At 34.7% G+C, this 18,277-nt stretch overlaps 1 pseudogene; it reads right to left on the reverse strand.

Annotated features, from left to right (window-relative positions):
• The window catches only part of LOC107846346, a 183,378-nt pseudogene that overhangs the window by 150,592 nt on the left and 14,509 nt on the right, over window positions 1–18,277 (reverse strand).

Raw genomic sequence — 18,277 nt, forward strand, 5'->3', positions numbered from 1 at the left:
ATATATATATATATATAGTTATATACTAATTTATAAAACATATACACATGTATACGTTAAATATATACGTCTATAGAAGATATATACAAATATACGTATCATTCAATATATACGTACTATTTTAAATAAAACATACTACAATATATACACACTAAAATATTTATATATATAGTTATATACTAATTTATAAAACATATAGACATGTATACATTAAATATATACGTCTATAGAAGATATGTACACATATATACGCACCATTCAATATATATGTACTACTTTAAATAAAATATACTACAATATAAATATATATATATATATATATATATATATATATATATAGATATAGATATAGATATATACACACACACACACTACAATATATACATAAATATATAGTTATATACTAATTTATAAAATATATACACATGTGTACGTTAAATATATACGTCTATAGAAGATACATACACATATATACGTATCATTCAATACATATGTACTACTTTAAATAAAATATACTACAATATATATATACATATTATATATATAGTTATATACTAATTTATAAAATATATACACATGTATACGTTAAATATATACTATTTTAGAAAATATATACACATATAAACACTATTTTAAATAAAACATATGCTACTTAATATAATAAATTAATAATAGTATAATACTTAATAGTAAATTAATAATATATTCAAACTAAATTTTTAATTTAAACTAGAAATTCAATTTAAATCATTAAATGGAAAAAATTACAAAGTAAGGACTAAGGAATGAATGAATGTTGAATTTTATTTATTGAAAAATGATCCAAAATTTATAATTTACATGAATGAAAAATCTACAAATTTTGCATTATTTTCTCCAACTAATTCATGTTAATATTAATGAAAACTTGCATAGGATAGTCAAAGTCAATGGTGGCAAAATCATGCATTGAACTTGATTCTGCTGAGTTCTCCCGTGAAGTCATAATTTCGTCAAGTATCTGCTCGTTGTTCGACTCTGCTTCCATTCCTTGATTTCTTCATTCGGCTCTACTCCAATCTATGAGGTAAACGAGAACATGCATTGTATTTTTTCCCAATAAATATAGGTTGTCTCCAAGTTGTTGTCGTCCTTGACTAAAAGCGCTCTCCGGTGCAATGGTTGACACTGGAACATTCAAGATAACTCTAGCTAATCTTGAAAGCACAAGATATTGTGTTTAATTACTCCTCCACCAATCCAACGCGTTGATCCATCATCTGCGATCCTCTAGCTGTGACCGAAGATAATTCTTAAGCTCTTCCCAATAAGTTGATGTGTAAGCTCTCTCCTCGACACTATTCCAATAATTTTAATCATAAAAGTGATCAGGAAAACCACTATGTGCCGTCCTTTTAGAAGATGATGGCTCCTCGGGAGGATGAGGAGCGACAGTTGGAGTGATATTTGTAGGTACGACTAAATCAACTAAATTAGCATAGTGATTATATAATTTATCTATGTATTCATTCGCATCACCCATAGCCGTTCATAAATCAGGTTGTACTTGTTGAGAATTATTGTTAGTATTTATCTCTAAATTAGAATAAATAAGAGTACTAAAGTGGCACATAGTATTATATTTCATACAAGGATTTAGCATAGCACCAACCAAGTAAATAGGGGGAATCGAAAAAAAAATATTTTTTAAATTTAGCAAACATGACACCAACAACATCTTTGTAACCTCCTTTATTTTATATTCTTTGAGCAAACCAGAAATATCAGCTATTTATGCCAAAATATTACAAACAGTAGGATAATAAGCACCGAAAAATTCAACCGTAGCTATATAAAATGTTTTCAAAAACTTAACAAGAACATTAATTATAACCTAATCAGAATCATGTAACATGCAATCAGTAGAATCAGCAAACGAACCACAATATTGGTAAAAAGATATTGTAATAGGAACTCTATATTTATAATAATTTTTTAAAAAATCATACGTAGCATTCCATCTAGTATCACATTCTTCATGCATCAATATCGGTGCAAGTCCATTTTATTCACATTTAAATTTAAAGTCTCTATTTCTACTTCTACGATTATTTTCTTGAATAAAACCAACGGCAAGCTGAATTTTTTCAATATAAACTCAATAAACTCAAGACCATCTCTTACAATTAAATTATATATGTGACATGCATACTTAATATGAAAAATTTCAGGTAACAGCGGAGATAGCTTAACTTTTAATTTTGTTATAAAAGTCTTGTTGTTAGAAGCATTATCAAAAGCAATACATAAGATTTTATTTTCGATACCATACAATTCTGTAACTTTAGCAACCGAAGCAGCAATAAAATCTCCAGTATGTTTACGATCTTCATCATATAAAAAAGCAAGAATACATTTTTGCATAACAAAACTACAATCTATCCAGTGACAAGCAATAGTTAAATAATCATTTTGATTTACAGCACTCCAAAGATCAGAAGTTAAGGACTTTCTACATTGAATATTTTTTAACAATGTTGATAAATAAAAATAATATTGTGAATGAAGTCAAAAAACATCGGCCCGACAAGTACTTCTAGAATTACCATTAAATATAGGATTATGAATTGCTTGAATATAATGAATAAAGGCATCAGAAGAAAGAAAACTAAAAGGCAAACAACCCATAACTACCATTTTAGCTATTTCTTCCCGGTCCCTCAATTTATTATACTTCTTCATCACATGGGCAGTTGCTGGGTTCATTCTAGTTTGTGTGCCCCCACCAACAGCCTCACCACACTGTTCAATTTTTAACTCTCTTTCGTGAACATTACTTATAAATCTCATTAAAGTACCTGTACCCCTTTGCTTCCCTCCATTTTTATGCTTATATATTTGTGGACAAATATTACATTCCACCTCAGTATGTGATATACGTTCAAAAAATTATCATGCAATACTAGTTTTTTTACGAGCTCTTAGGGAACGGGAGGATGGGGAGAGAGATTAACCGATTTAGATTTAACATTAGCGTTTTCTACTGCAGGTGTCTTACCAATATTTTCATCATCTTCGTTGAAATTAATAGCATCTATTTTATTTTCTTCTTCTATATCATAATTTTCCTAAATTTCTGCATAATCCATATCGTGGGCACCTATACCCAAAGGTACACCTACTTTTTCCTCAAAAGGTTGACTAAGCGGTGTTAGAGGCACACGGGTATATCTACTACTTGAAGTATCTCTACCGCTAGTAATTTGCTTTTTACTACCACTACCGCTTCCAGGACAAAAAATTTTAACACCTTTGGTGGTGAGGTTTCTTAATTTATCGATAATATAAATTAAACTAAAAAAATTTAAAATACACAAATATAATAAAATTAAATATTCAACAATTAATACACAAATTAAAAATTAAATGTAAGAGATGGAACGACAATACCAAATTTTGGACGTATCCGAAGGTTGCGACTTTAGAAACTTCCACTCGTACTTTGTAATCGTAAAATTAAAAATTAAAGTGAGAACTCTAGGAAATTAAATATATACAATGTTTAAGAATTAAGAGTTGAGATTTGAGAGAGAATGAGTATTGAGAGAATAAAAAATTTTGTGGAAAATGATTTGAAAGTGTAGGGTATTTATAGAAATTTTTTTGGGGTTAAAAAATAATTTTAAATGTAAAAAAAAAAAAATTTTAATAAAAAAAGGTCAAACTAGCCATTTGGACCCAAAAATGGCTTTATAGCCGTTGGGCCAACGGCTAGTTTGGCCTAATCTCTAAACTTTTAAAAAAAAATTAACCAGACCTGTTCTGGGCTGGTTAACCGATGGGCCCTGACCGGGCTTGGTCTGGGTTGGGTTAATCGGGCCCAACCAAAAATATAAATCAGCTCGAGATCCAGTATCCTACAGCCCGTGAGCTGACTGGGCCAATTTTTGTAAGTGGACCGGGTTGGGCCTGGTCGGCCCAGCCCGTTTGATAGGTATAACATGATTTGACACAAAATTAACTTTTAATGATGAGTTATTTTACTTTGAAGTATCAACAAATATTAACTAACTACCTAGTTACTAATCATTTTGTACTCCAGATATGTTTAATAAGTTGGTAATATTTTTTAATTAAAATATTATTTATGCACTAGCTAGTATTTTCTCTATTTTATATTATTTGTTCATTTTTCTCTTTACATGCATCTTAAAAATCATAAAGAAAATAGGTAGTTTTACTAATTTACCCTTTATTCACCCCTTTAATAAAAACTTTTTGGAACTTATCAACTTGTTTAGGATTTCAAAGAAACATTAATTGTAGGGGTAATATCAAGAAATTTTAATTGATTTTGTCTTGATTTGGTAAATGGATGAAAAATTTGAGATAATTATTTATATTGTGGTGGAAAACTAATAAATATGAGAAGGAGTAGTATCTAATAATTGGCTTAAGTCAAAGCATGGAAAGAATTTAAATTCAAAATTGAAAGACGCAAAAATCCTCTTTACCCACAAGACAACCACCATGTTTTGCATTGTTAAGTTTATCTTCTTTTTCCAAAGATAGCAAAACACTACCGAAGCCATATTTTATGTTCACTAATTCTCCATATCTTCTCCTTTCTTTCATTATTTCCCCAATTAGTTCATTCACTTGAGCTGCCAACTTATGAAACCTTCTCTTAGTATCCCAAAGTCTAAAGGGAAATAATCTGACCAATTAAAATTCTATAATCAATTCATATCTTTCCTTCACCATTATTCCTATCCTCTCACCTTCTATTACTAAAGTTCTCCCAAAAAAACTTTCAAGGATATTATTCAAGGACCTTTTTCTTAGCAACCCTCTAACCTCCACAAAACCACTCTAATCCATCTCTTTGACAACATCTCCTATCATGTTATTGTCTTTAATTTGTCAAAGACTCTCAAAACTTAAAATTCTCCTAGGAGAAATATTGAGATTATCCAAAAAAATTTAGTTAGAACAAGTGAAAGTAATTCCCTGTAGTTAACAGTTTTTACCATTCCATTGTCTTAGTTACTCTTGCATTTCTTACTTATACAATCGGTTAGTTAGTTGGTTGTAAGAACTAGCCAACTAAGAGAGAAATATTTAGGAGGTTTATAGATGATTATAGAGACTTTTTATTCTTCTATAAATATCTCCTAAGTCACTTAGAAGAGCTTAATTGTAATTGTTTTCTTCTTAGTTCATATCAATGAAATTCTTTGTTTTCTTTCTGTTCTCTTATCTATTTTATTTTAGCTATGAGATAATGTGTGTATGTTATTATGGTAAGTATTGACATGTTAATAGAGCCACAGGTTATTTTAATTGAAAAGAATTATTGATCTCTATCTGAGGTGAGTTAAGATCCCTAAATCAACTGCCGTTGCATTAATGGTTAGATATCTGTTTGAAGCATAATTTCGAGTTGTTTTTTGTTGGAAATTGTATTAATTACTTGGATCGTTATAGTATAGTTGTAGATACTTGTGAAACTTAGCTTATTTTAAGGATTAAGATGCCACCTAAGATAGATTCAAGTGATGCATTTTACATAGGATCTTCAAAAGTGTCTGGAGCTACATTGAGTCCAATTAAACTTACAAATTTAGAAAACATTAGCGTATGGAATAGATTGATGTGAATTGACTTATTAGGAAAGAGGAAGTTTGGTTTTGTGACTGGAACTTATATCAAGGAAAATTTGTAATACCCCGTACTTCTACCTAGCTTGAAATCGACCAAAGTATATTAGAAATCTACTTTGAAAGATGAATCCAGTTTTATATACGTTAAATTTTTAAGATTGTCACTTATTGTTATATGGAAAATTGAATAATCTCTCCATCGATATCCATTTCATCAAAATCCAACATCAGAAGAGAAAGTTATGGCCGAAATATAGAAAGCAGTCAAAACTGCCCAAGTGCAATGGTGAAGGCCGATGGATCGTCGAGCTAGAGATGGACCATCACCTAATCCATCGCAGCGGAGGCAGTGAGACCATCAAACTAGCGACGAACCGTCGCCCAAGCCATCGCAGCAGAGGCAGTGAACCCCTATTCTGCCCAGGTGCGACGTTCAGGACCAACAGACCATTGACCCAGTGATGAACCGTCACATACTTCATTCAGTTATTTTAAAGTCATTTTTAAAAAGGGTATTTAGGTCTTTTCCACCCTTTTTAACCCCTAATTATATTAGACCAAGGCTCATAATTTTACTATCCATCTACAATATCAAATTAGGGTTTTCCCTCAAAAATAATCCCAAGAACAAGATACAAATCATTCTTCAAGAAACTATGAGATTCCAAGTTCTTCAAGTCCAAGAACTTCTAGAAACTCACAACTCAGAGTATGTCATATGTTGATTCATGAGTCTCTTTCATCCATGAAGCTAAAGAATCTCTTTTCAAAATCCAAGATTTGTGTGTGTAAGAATGTTTATGATTTAAATGGAATTGAAATTCATGTTCATGATTTTGTGGGGTTTTGATTCATATTTGAAATTACATATTCCAATGATTGACCCTAGGAGGTGGTGATTTGCATAATAATCATGATAAACCCTTAAATTTACACGTTGATTGATGTATCCATGATTATTAGATGTGTTGATGATTGTATAACCAAAGCATGCTCCCCATGTGTTTGATTAAATGACTATGAGAAGGAAAAGTGTCATACTAGTATGATAATATGAAATCTCCAATCATGTACAGGCTTATGCATGTCGTAGAAGTTCTAAAGCACCACAAGCTTATGTATGTCAAATGTTTGATGAAATGTCTTAGTTAGTGAATTATGGATACATGTGTAACCCTTGTGGTGCTTTAAAACTTCTACTTCATGAAATATCCAACTTATTATATTATGGATTGTGATGTTGGTCGTATTCAAGAAAGTCATGCTTTGTCAGTTTTATGCTATCGAGTCCTAGGGGTTCTTGTACCCGACAATTTAGCTGTGTACCTGGAGCCAATGTCATGTTTTTAAGATACTCTCATTCCTGCTATGTTCATAGAAATTTAGTTAGTCATGTGACTCAGGAAAACTCAGTAATCTCAGTAGTATTCCGTCAGTCAATGGAACTCAGTTAATTCAGTTTAGTCTAGTTTAATTAATCATGTTCAGTGTCTATTCAGACGGGAGTAGGAATTAGCACCGAGTGAACACAAGGATGGGAATTAACACTGTTAGATGAGGGTGTGATTCTTAGAATTCATCCTTGCTTTCCAAAACTTGTAGCCAACATAGGTTGAGACATCAATACTATCAGATGAGGGTTGATGTGGTGGATAAGCACTGTCAGATAAGGGCCCCATCATTCTCTTTTGGGGACACTGTCAAATTTATGTCATTTGACGTTATAGGAATAGTTTCCCTTCTTTCAGTATTCATGTCGTGCCGGTGAGAATAATCTTAAGTCAATCTCTCAATCTAATATATTTCTCCCTTTCTTCTACAGAATATACCTTCTAAAAGAAGAAACGGGAATTAGCCCGCCCCTTAACCCTGAAGATCCTTTGGGTGAACATGTTTCTAATGCAGAGTTCAGAGATGCATTCACTACTCTTGCTCAGTCAGTTGCTTCTCAGAATAAACAACCAGCTATTAGTCCTGCCAACCTAGTGGCCAATTCAGCTACAGCCAGGATTCGGGACTTCACCCGAATGAATCCTCCATCCTTTCTCAGGTCTAAGCCAGATGATGACCCTCAAGAATTCATCAATCAAGTTCAGAAGGTTACAAATATCATGGGGGTTACTTCTTGTGAGAGCACTGAGCTAGCTGCATATCGATTGCAGGATGTTGATCACACTTGGTTTAAACAGTGAAAGTTAAAAAGGCCAGATGATGTAGGGCGTATTGAGTAGGAGGAGTTTGTCATTGCATTCTTAGATAGGTTCTTTACCCTAGAGCTGAGAGAAGCTAAGGTGTTGGAATTTATTAACCTCAGGCAGGGCAACATGATGGTGAAAGAGTATTCTCTTAAGTTTACTCAATTATCCAAATATGTTCATCATGTGGTTGTAGATAGTAGGGCTAAGATAAGTAAGTTTGTTTCTGGGGTGCAAGATAGTATGGTCAACGAGTGTAGGTCTACGATATTGAATAGTGACATAAACAAGCCAGGCTTATGACTCATGCTCAGCAGATAGAGGAGAAAAAGATTAAAATAAGGAAGAAGCAAAATAAGAGAGCTAGGACAGGTAATTTTAAATTTGCTCAGCCTAAATTAGAAGGGGGAAATCATTCTCAATTTCATACTAAGCCATCCGTTCCAGCTCCTTCTTCAGCTAGTGCTCCAGCTCCTAAGTTTTTGGATGGTAACAGAGATAGAGCGCCAGGCTCTAAGTTTCAGGGCAGTGTCAGCAATGCCCGAACTAATCTCCTTTGTTAGACTTATGGTAAGAACCACAAGGGTGCTTCCAGAGTTGGTAGCGATGTATATTTTGGATGTGGCAAGCCAGGCCACAGAGTCAGAGATTATCCCCAGTCAGGTTATCAGGGTCAGCAAAATCGTTCCCCAGCTCAGTCTGGTCACCCAAATCAGCAGGGTGCCACCTCCAGTGCTACTAATGGGAAACATCCAAATCGACTTTATGCTCTCCAGTCCCGACAAGATCAGGAAAATTCTCCTGATATGGTTACTGGTACATTACAGATCTTTCATGTGCATGTTTACGCTTTGATAGATCCAGGAGCTTCTTCGTCTTTTGTTACTCCCTATATAGCAGCTGATTTCGGAGTTAGTCCTAAAATTCTAGTAGAGCCCTTCTCAGTATCTAGCCCAGTAGGTAAAACTATCATAGCCCGACGGGTATACAGGAATTTTTCGGTTATGGTATCTCAGAAAATCACCTCAGTAGATTTAGTCAAATTAGTGATGATTGATTTTGATATCATTCTCAGCATGGATGGTCTTCATTCCTGCTATGCCACAGTCGGCTGCAGAAATAGAATAGTCCAGTTCTATTTTTCAAATAAACCTATCCTAGAGTGGAAGGGTAGTACTTCATCTTTTAGAGGTCATCTTATTTCCTACCTTTGGGCATGGAAAATGATATCTAAAGAATGTATCTATTATCTTATTTGAGTTAAGGACACTAGTTCTAAAACTCCCAGTCTTAATTTAATCCCAGTCGTAAATAAATATTCAGATATCCTTACTGAAGCTCTTCTAGGAATTCCTCCTGAAAGGGAAATAGACTTCAACATTGATCTTCTACCAGATACTCAGCCTATATCTATTTCGCCATACAGAATGGCACCAGCAAAACTCAGAGAATTGAAAGAGCAGTTGAAGGATCTCTTATATAATGGTTTCATCATACCCAACATATCCCCGTGAGGCGCACTAGTCTTATTCGTGTGCAAGAAAGATGGTTTTCTTTGAATGTGCATTGATTACCATTAGCTCAATAAAGTCATAGTCAAGAACAAGTATCATCTTCCCAGAATTGATGACTTATTTGACTAACTTTAGGGTGCCAGCTATTTTTCTAAGATAGACCTCAGATCAGGCTATTATTAGCTTTGAGTCAGAGAATGTGACATTTCAAAAATGGCCTTTCGTACTCAGTATGGTCACTTCGAATTCTTAGTTATACCCTTTGGTATTACCAATGCCCAAGAAACTTTCATGGACTTGATGAACCATGTGTTCAAGCAGTACTTGGATATGTTTGTCATAGTCTTCATAGATAACATCCTTGTTTATTTCTGCAGTTAGCATGATCATGCAGACCATCTCAGAATAGTATTTCAAACTCTCAAAAATCATCAGTTGTTTGCCAAATTCAGTAATTTTGAATTTTAGCTAAGGCTAGTATCATTCCTTGGTCATATTATTTTCGATGATGGCATTAGGGTTGATCCTTAAAAGACTGAAGCGGTAAGAAACTGGCCCAGATCTATCTCTCCACAGATATCAGGAGTTTCTTGGGTTTGGCTAGCAATTACAGATAGTTTTTTGAGGGATTTTCTTTTATTACATTCCCTATGTCCAGATAGACTCAGAAGAAAGTCAAGTTTCAGTGGTCATATCCTCACAAAAAAATTTTCAAGAGTTGAAGACTCACCTCACCTCATCTCCAGTCTTAGCTCTTCTAAATGGTTCAAATGGGTTTGTAGTGTATAGTGATGAATCCAGAGTAGGTTTGGGTTGTGTCCTCATGTAGTATGGTAAGGTCATAACCTACACCTCTAAACAGCTTAAACCCCATGATAAAAATTATCCTACTCATGATGCCGAGTTAGCAATCATAGTTTTTTCCTTGAAAATCTGGAGGAATTATCTATACGGAGTTAATGTAGATGTGTTCATAGATCATAAGAGCCTTCAGTATGCCTTTTCTCAGAAAGATCTCAATCTTCGTCAGAGAAGGTGGTTAGAGATCTTGAAAGATTATAACATGAGTGTCCTTTGTGATCCGGGCAAGGCCAATGTTGTGGCCGACGCTCTCAGTAGACTGTCTATGGGTAGGTGATCTGGGTGTATTTATACTCCTAAGCATCATAGATTACCCATATTTTAGCTATGTTTGGAGAATAAAGTGCCTAGTTTCTTATGTTTTTACTCTACTTCTATGTAATTGAGCTAACCGATATGATTAGCATAATTTCAGGTATTAATGAGGTAGATAGAGACATAATAGGACTATGGAATACGGATGGCATATGAAACAAGAGAAAAGTAGCTTGTTGGACCAAATGCAGCGCCTAGGAACTATGTCCAAGACTAATTTGTCATTTATAATTAGTTCAGGGACTTAGAAGGCGAATATGAAAGAAAAGATTATTAAAAAGACTTGATGCTGAATTTTTTTTTATCATTATTCAATATTTTGTATTATTTTGAACAAGGGAATAGCAACTTATGGTGGAGAGAGAAAATGTTTCTCTCTTGTTTTCACTATTTGCACACCAAGATCGTCTTCTAGTTTTTGGTATGATGAATATTTCTATTGTTATTTCCATTTTATTCATGAGTAGCTAAGTTTATTAGTTAGGATTATGGAAGCCTTGTAGCATACAATCTATTACTTTGGGTTTTGAATTCATTATGCATTGATTTGTTTACATTATACTCTCTCCATTTATCTTGAATTCTCGTGGTTGCAAACATAGAGGATGTGCCTTAAAACATAACTTGCTTGAGAAAAAGTTTGTTGTTCAAAAAAGAGTGTAGTGACAAAAAAATAGGATTTTCAACCCCTATTTCATATGTTAATGCCTTAACAGGATTAACTACTTGGAGATTTCGTATTATTTTTGCAACACTTTTGATTCGAGAGAACTAAAGTGAATTAGTCCTTGATGGTTGAGAAACACTAGGATTATGTTATTAAATACAATACAATTCTCTGTAAGCATGATGCATGTATGAATTCGTAAAGCCCATAGTTATAAAGTATTGAAAACTACAAGGTGGACATAAACCTAGCTTGCTATTTCTCTGAATTTGAACACTACCACACATACTTCATCTTGTTAAACTGAAACCATTAATTTGTGAACTGAATCAAATCCCCCCTTTTGTTTTACAAAAATTAATGATTAAAAGTCAACTAATCTGCATACAACTTAATTGGAACCATATTCCTTGTGGGATTCGACCCCAACCTAGTTGGGTTCTATATTTGACAACGACCGTTTCCGCTTTCGTAAGAGAGGTGTAATTTAGGCGTATCAAATTTTGGCGCCATTGCCGGGGAATACGGTTGTTGATTGAGTTTATGTGTGTTAATTGACTATTATCCAAGTTATATTATTTTATGTTTATTTGTTTTTTTTGTTCGTTACAGGCTCATTATTTTTTATGCCATGAACCAGAAGTTCAGGAAAACCATTATTACCCTTCAATCCTAAACCTCATCTTATTGAAAGAATGGCTAATCAAAAGGAAGCTGAAAGATTAGCCACTTTGGCTAATGCTTAATTAAATTAATAGAATGCAGATAACCCAGGTTGGGTACCTAATTTAGATGAAGAGGACCTAGGAGATGATGATTTAATTAAGCCAACTAATAGGAGGCATGCAGCAGGGGTAGTTACACCTATAAATCAAAATCATCTATTCAGAGGAAGACTAGACTGCCAACCTATGTAGTTTAATGTTGACAACGATGAGGACGATTTAGATGGAAATGGATCTGCAAGGGCAATCATTCTACCACAACTAGCTCCTGGGGTAAAATTCAATATCACCAGTACTATGATCCAGTTACTAAATCTGAAAGGACTCTTTGGTTGATTACCTGGTGATGATCTAAATCTATATTTGATAAATTTCATCAGTATTTGTAAGTCATTAAATAATCCTGGAGTGGGACAAAATACTATTCATTTAAGATTGTTCCCACTGTCTTTGTCCGGAGCAACTATGTGGTTAAATGAGCTGACTCCTGATTCTATAACAAACTGGAGACAATTGAAAGGAGCTTTCCTAGAAAGGTTCTATTCTCTCTCCAGAATGTTGCAGTTGAGGGATGACATCAGCAACTTTAGGCAATTGGCTAATGAAGCTTTTCATGAGACTTGGGCGAGGTTTAAAAAGAAGTTGACTCAATGCCCAAACCATAAGATGACTGATGGAACACTTGATGGAAATATTCTACAGAGCTTTGAACTCACTTACAAAGCCAATAGTAGATAATGCTGCAGGAGGAGCTTTTATGAAGCTCACCTTTACTGAGGTTGAGGACATGTTAGAATGAATGACTAAGATAAGTAGATCTTGGCATACCAGAGATTCTGTGGTAGCAAGCAATACTAGGTCTAGTATAATATCAATAGAGCAGCGTAGGAGAGAAGAGAAGCATGATCTAGATATGGCTTACAAGAAAACCCAGATGGACCTACTCACGAAATATTTGCTACCAGGGAATGTAGAAAAAGATAAAAGCTATAGGGTCCCATAGTTAGGGAGCTGAATCAAACACCGAGGAAGAGGCTAACTACTTGCATAACTAGGAGGGTTTCTGGATTGGTGGTCAAGGAAACTAAGGTTAGAACCATCAAGGAGATTGGAAGAGTAAAAGTGATAGGAGTGGACTGTATGTACCTCCTAGAAGCCATAATAATGTTGCCACTAGTTCAGGCAAAATTTCCATGGAGGACATGATGGAGAAACTATTAAAGGGAGTTGAGGCGACCAATTCTGGGGTGACTATGATGAAGAGTGACATATCTTCCATGAGTCAACTAGTAAATTTTCACGCAACTGCTATTAAACAACTAGAGTAGAAGATGAGCCAATTATTCGCAACATTCAACCGAAGACAGCATGGGACTCTACCAAGTGATATAGTTCAGAATCCAAGGACTGATGAATCATGTATGGCTATCACCACTAGGAGCGGTAATATGTTATCTAGTCTAGAATTATTAGCATCCTCTCATACTGATGCGGTCGAAATAGATTAGGAGATAGTTGATGAATCTTCAGTGGTGCCTATGGAGTTGGGAGGTTTGGAAAAGAAGAGTGCGGAAGTAGAACAACCACCTAAGTCAAAGCATATTAATGATGTGGAGCAAGGCTTAAGAAAGGAGGTAAAAAGTGCTCCATTTGAAATCCCAAGGCCACCAACCCCATTTCCATAATGATTAAAGAAGAAAGAAGATTAAGGCAAGTTTAACAAATTCATGGCTATGTTGAAGAAATTGACAGTGAACGTGCCATAAGTTGAAGCACTTGAGCCGATGCCAGGATATGCTAAATTTATGAAAGATCTTGTGATGAAGAAAAGAGCGGTAAGATAAGAACCAATGATAATCTTCATCATTGTAGTGCTATTTCTATAAGGTCACTGGTGCAGAAGAAGGCAGACCCAGGAGCATTCACTATCCTTTGTACGATTGGGTCTCTAGATTTTGCTAAGGCCTTATGTGATCTAGGAGATAGCATCAATCTGATGCCGCTACATATTTATAAAAAGTTGGGTTTGGGAGGTCCCACACCCACAAACATATAACTTGTAATGGCGGATAGATCGGTGAAAAAGCTGGTTGAGATTTTATATGATGTACTTGTAAAGGTGTTCAATTAAATATTTCCTGCCGACTTTGTAATTCTTGAATGTAAAGTGGACTTTGAAGTACCTATAATTTTGGGCAAGCCATTCTGAGCAAATGGGAGAGTGTTAGTTGACCTGGAGTTGAATGCGCTAAAATTAAGGCTCAACGAGAAAGAGGTTAGTTTTGAAGTATGCAAATCCATGAAATAACAAAATAAGATGAGTATTTTCTCGATCGTTGATGCATTCTATAAAGATAAGGTACAAATGGTATCATCGATATATCTTGACAAAGCCTGAGTAGTCAAGATAATCGATTTGTGCTGCGACGTCAAATCAGGTGTTGCATGGGAGAACCCATGATCTTATTCTCATTTTATCATGTTAAATAAAAATTCAAAAATAAGAGTTGAGCCACGACCAAAACTACGATGCTTGGTAGGAGGCAACCCATTATTCTAATCTTTTTAAGTTATTTTTGATTAAGTGTAGGTGCATAAAGTACTAAGGAGGAGATTGGTACCAAATTTGGTTTGGAATTGAGCCATATCAACGGTGGTAAGTTAGGAGTAATAGCGACATTATTGGTAAGTTGGAGTGTTCAAATGTTAAGGCTCGAGTCATGACTCGTGTTAGAGTTGTGACCCAAATTATGTTAATCCACCCCCTAAAGTTTCACGGTATGGCTTTATTTTATGATTTTTAAGGAGGTCTGTGGTGATAGCGTAAGGATCGGGCTGATAAGCCTGATCCCAGAGCCCACCACTGACCTCGACGGGAGTGCAGGGGTGAAGCCCCCGTGGTACTGACCTTTCTCAATGCTTTATATGAAGAATGGGGTGCATGGCATCCAAGTTTAAGTGTACTATAGGGTGTGTGGTGTCCAAGTTTACATAGGCCATGGCAATGGTGTCACCTAAGACATAGCCTAAGCCCACTGCCTCAAGCAGGAGTTACCATGTATGGCACATACCTTAACTTGTGCAACACCTTATGCAATGCACACCTTAATGTTGGCATTAGCTTATACGTCGCACACCCTCAATGTTTCACTTATGTGATAACATATGCACTGCACACTTACCTTTGTGCAATAACATGTGTCACACACTATACCGCATAGGCTCACTATTTCACATATGCGATAAACAATGCGGCACAACTTAAACTTGTGCGATAACTTATGCGTCGCACACTCTTCCAATTTTAACATATATCCTTCTTTAAATTGGGTCAACCCGACCCGAATTTTATTCTTTCAATAGACTCCACACCCTAAATTCCTAAATTCATCCTTATTTCACCCCCAAGCCTTACAAGATTTCTCCCTCACCATTCTCTTTGTCCTTTAAGATTACTCTTTGCTTAACAATCTCAAGAATTTCCCCCTTCATTCCTCAATCTTCCATCTTCAAGGTAAGTTTTACGTTCTTAACCCTTAGTTATTGTGACCTTTTGTTATAGTTAATTGATTTCTTGAGGATTATGAATTAAATTCTTACCATGTTTATGTCAAAGAAGGATTATGAATATCTTGGGAAGATAAGCACCATTGTTGTATTACTTGAGCTTTTACATGTGAGTGAATTATTCACAACCAACATGGTAGTTGTGTAACCATTAGTTTCCATCTTATTGTGTTGAACATAATGTTGAGAAAATTGTGTGAAAGTGATGGTGTTCTGTATATCATTATATAGTTGAAGTTGTAGGGCATGATTTTGTTCAAAAAGTGCTTCATTGAAATAGAACTGGGGAAATTAAAGTGAGTGAACTATATTGCGACTAATATTGGTGCACCATATCAAAGCGTATGTCAGTGAAGTCTGAGTACCCGATAATAACACTTAATTGGTTTATACTAACAAATTTAGTATGGGGTGGTGACTTCACTACCTTCATCTTAATTGTAGTTAGTTTCATTATGTGTGGATGACATGGGTGATGTGATAAATATAGGAAAAATGGCTCTGATGATGCTCTCCATGCAGGTGGCATGACTCCTAATGAGGATGAAGAGTACTATATCCAGGTTCTTTGGTTTGTAATTTACACTGGGGACAGTGCCTAGATTAAGTGTGGCGTGGCTGGTTACTTTGCTGCTTGTTTTGTAAGAAATTAGTACCTTATCTTTAGTATAGTTCTGTGATAGGATTAGTTATTTTGTTTATTTTGTTTCTTGTTAGATGTTTGTTTGATTAAGTCATAGTTAGGTATTTTCCTCGATAATGGATGGATGACGACCATCTTAAGAGAAAATTAGTCATTTGTTACATGTAAATGTTCTTGTGGATCAATGGTATTATAGCATGAGTATGTGATGGATCATTACGTTTGAAACACCTAGGCTCTAGTTGTGACTCTTTTTGTGATTTTTGATTTTAGTTGAATTCATTTAATTGTTGGGTCGAGAATTTATAATGGTCCTAATTGAGTTGACCATATGCCATGCGTGTGTAAGACTGTTGTATATTCCTTATTGCAACTAACGCTAGAACTTGCCTGTTGTGTGTGCAAAGTGAAATAAAGATTGTGAGTTTAGGAGTTGATTTAGGGATTTCTTTGATAACCATTATTCATGCCTTCTTTTGACCTATATTTGTACATTATGTTAGCTATCCCCCATTGAGCCTTTAGCTTTTCCTTTGTCTAGCCTCATATTTAGCCTAACCCATTCTTTAGTAGACCGTAATTTAATCCAAAAGCTCATAAGATCTTTAATGTAAAATTATTTTGAGTTAGGAGTTTGACAATAAGAGAAAAAAGGTGAAATTAATTCCCCAAAGTATAGTTATTGGAGGGTGAAATTGATATGGTTGGGAGTAGGAAAAATTGTTGAAAAAGTTCTAAATTTTATCATGGACATGTTACAATTAACCTATTTTGGCCCCGGTCCTTCTTGGACATTGTGCACCTCAACTAAGGTAAATCTCTTAAGTCGAGGGTGGCTATCATAAGGGTGCGTAATGTGAAATAGGTGCAAAGAAAAAAAATTTAAAAGGGTTGCATACTCCCTACATAGTGTTGTTAATTGAGTTTAATGGGATGGGGTGAAAACAAAAGATATGGATAGATGAAAGTGGTGTAAATTGGTTGTTAGAAATTGGTCTTAGTTGCATAATATAGTGTATTAAAGCGCTTAGGGAAGATAGTCACTATTTCTGGCCAAAATAGTTCCTACCCATCCTTTAGCCTGCATTACAACCCTTAAAAGGCCAATTTGATCCTAATCTTAGCATTCTGATATTAGTGGAGCATTACACTAAGGGAAAGCATATGGTCATCAATTTTAATTTGATAATTCTTTGTGAGAGTGAGTGCAACTTGATTCTTATACTCATATTGTTAGAAATTCCATAATAGTGAGTGATTATAGGTAACTTTTTTGTTGTGAGGGCATATGGTTGATGAAGGTTGGGTAATTTATATGGTTTCTTTGCTTAAATGGTATACAAGAATTTTCAAACTTAATGAGTCTATTCTTGAGGGTAGGTTGTCTCTAGTAATGATCCATGAATTTACTTCTTGTTCATAATTATTGTGTGATCCTATTAGAGCATCTTGTTTTTCCTTTGTGGATGCTAAGACTTGTGTAGGATGCATAAATGAATATGTTGCTTGAGGATGAACAAAGCTTTAAGTGTGGGGTTGTGATCTTGGGTGTATTTGTATGCCTAAGCATCATAGCTTACCCATAGTTTAGCTAAGTTTGGAGAACAAAGTGCCTAGTTTCTTATATTTTTACTCTACTTCTATGTAATTAAGCTAACCGATGTGATTAGCATGATTTCAGGTATTAATGAGGTAGATGGAGACATAATAGGACTAGGAAATGCGGATGGCATATGACACAAGAGAAAAGTAGCTTGTTGGACCAAATGTGGAGCCTAGAAACTACATCCTAGACTAATTTGTCATTTATAATTAGTTCAGGGACTTAGAAGGCAAATATGAGAGAAAAGATTATTAAAAAGACTTAATTCTGAATTTTTATCATTATTCAATATTTTGTAGTATTTTGAATAAGGGAATAGTGGCTTAGGGTGGAGAGAGAAAACGTTTCTCTCTTGTTTTCACTATTTGCACACCAAGATCGTCTTCTAGTTTTTGGTATGATGAATATTTCTATTTTGATTTTCGTTTTATTCATGAGTAGCTAAGTTTATTAGTTAAGGTTATGGAAGCCTTGTAGCATACAATCTATTACTTTGGGTTTTGAATTCATTATGCATTGATTTGTTTACATCATACTCTCTTCGT

This window comes from Capsicum annuum, chromosome 11 (assembly GCF_002878395.1).
Source record: "Capsicum annuum cultivar UCD-10X-F1 chromosome 11, UCD10Xv1.1, whole genome shotgun sequence".
NCBI classification, from domain to species: Eukaryota; Viridiplantae; Streptophyta; class Magnoliopsida; order Solanales; family Solanaceae; genus Capsicum; species Capsicum annuum.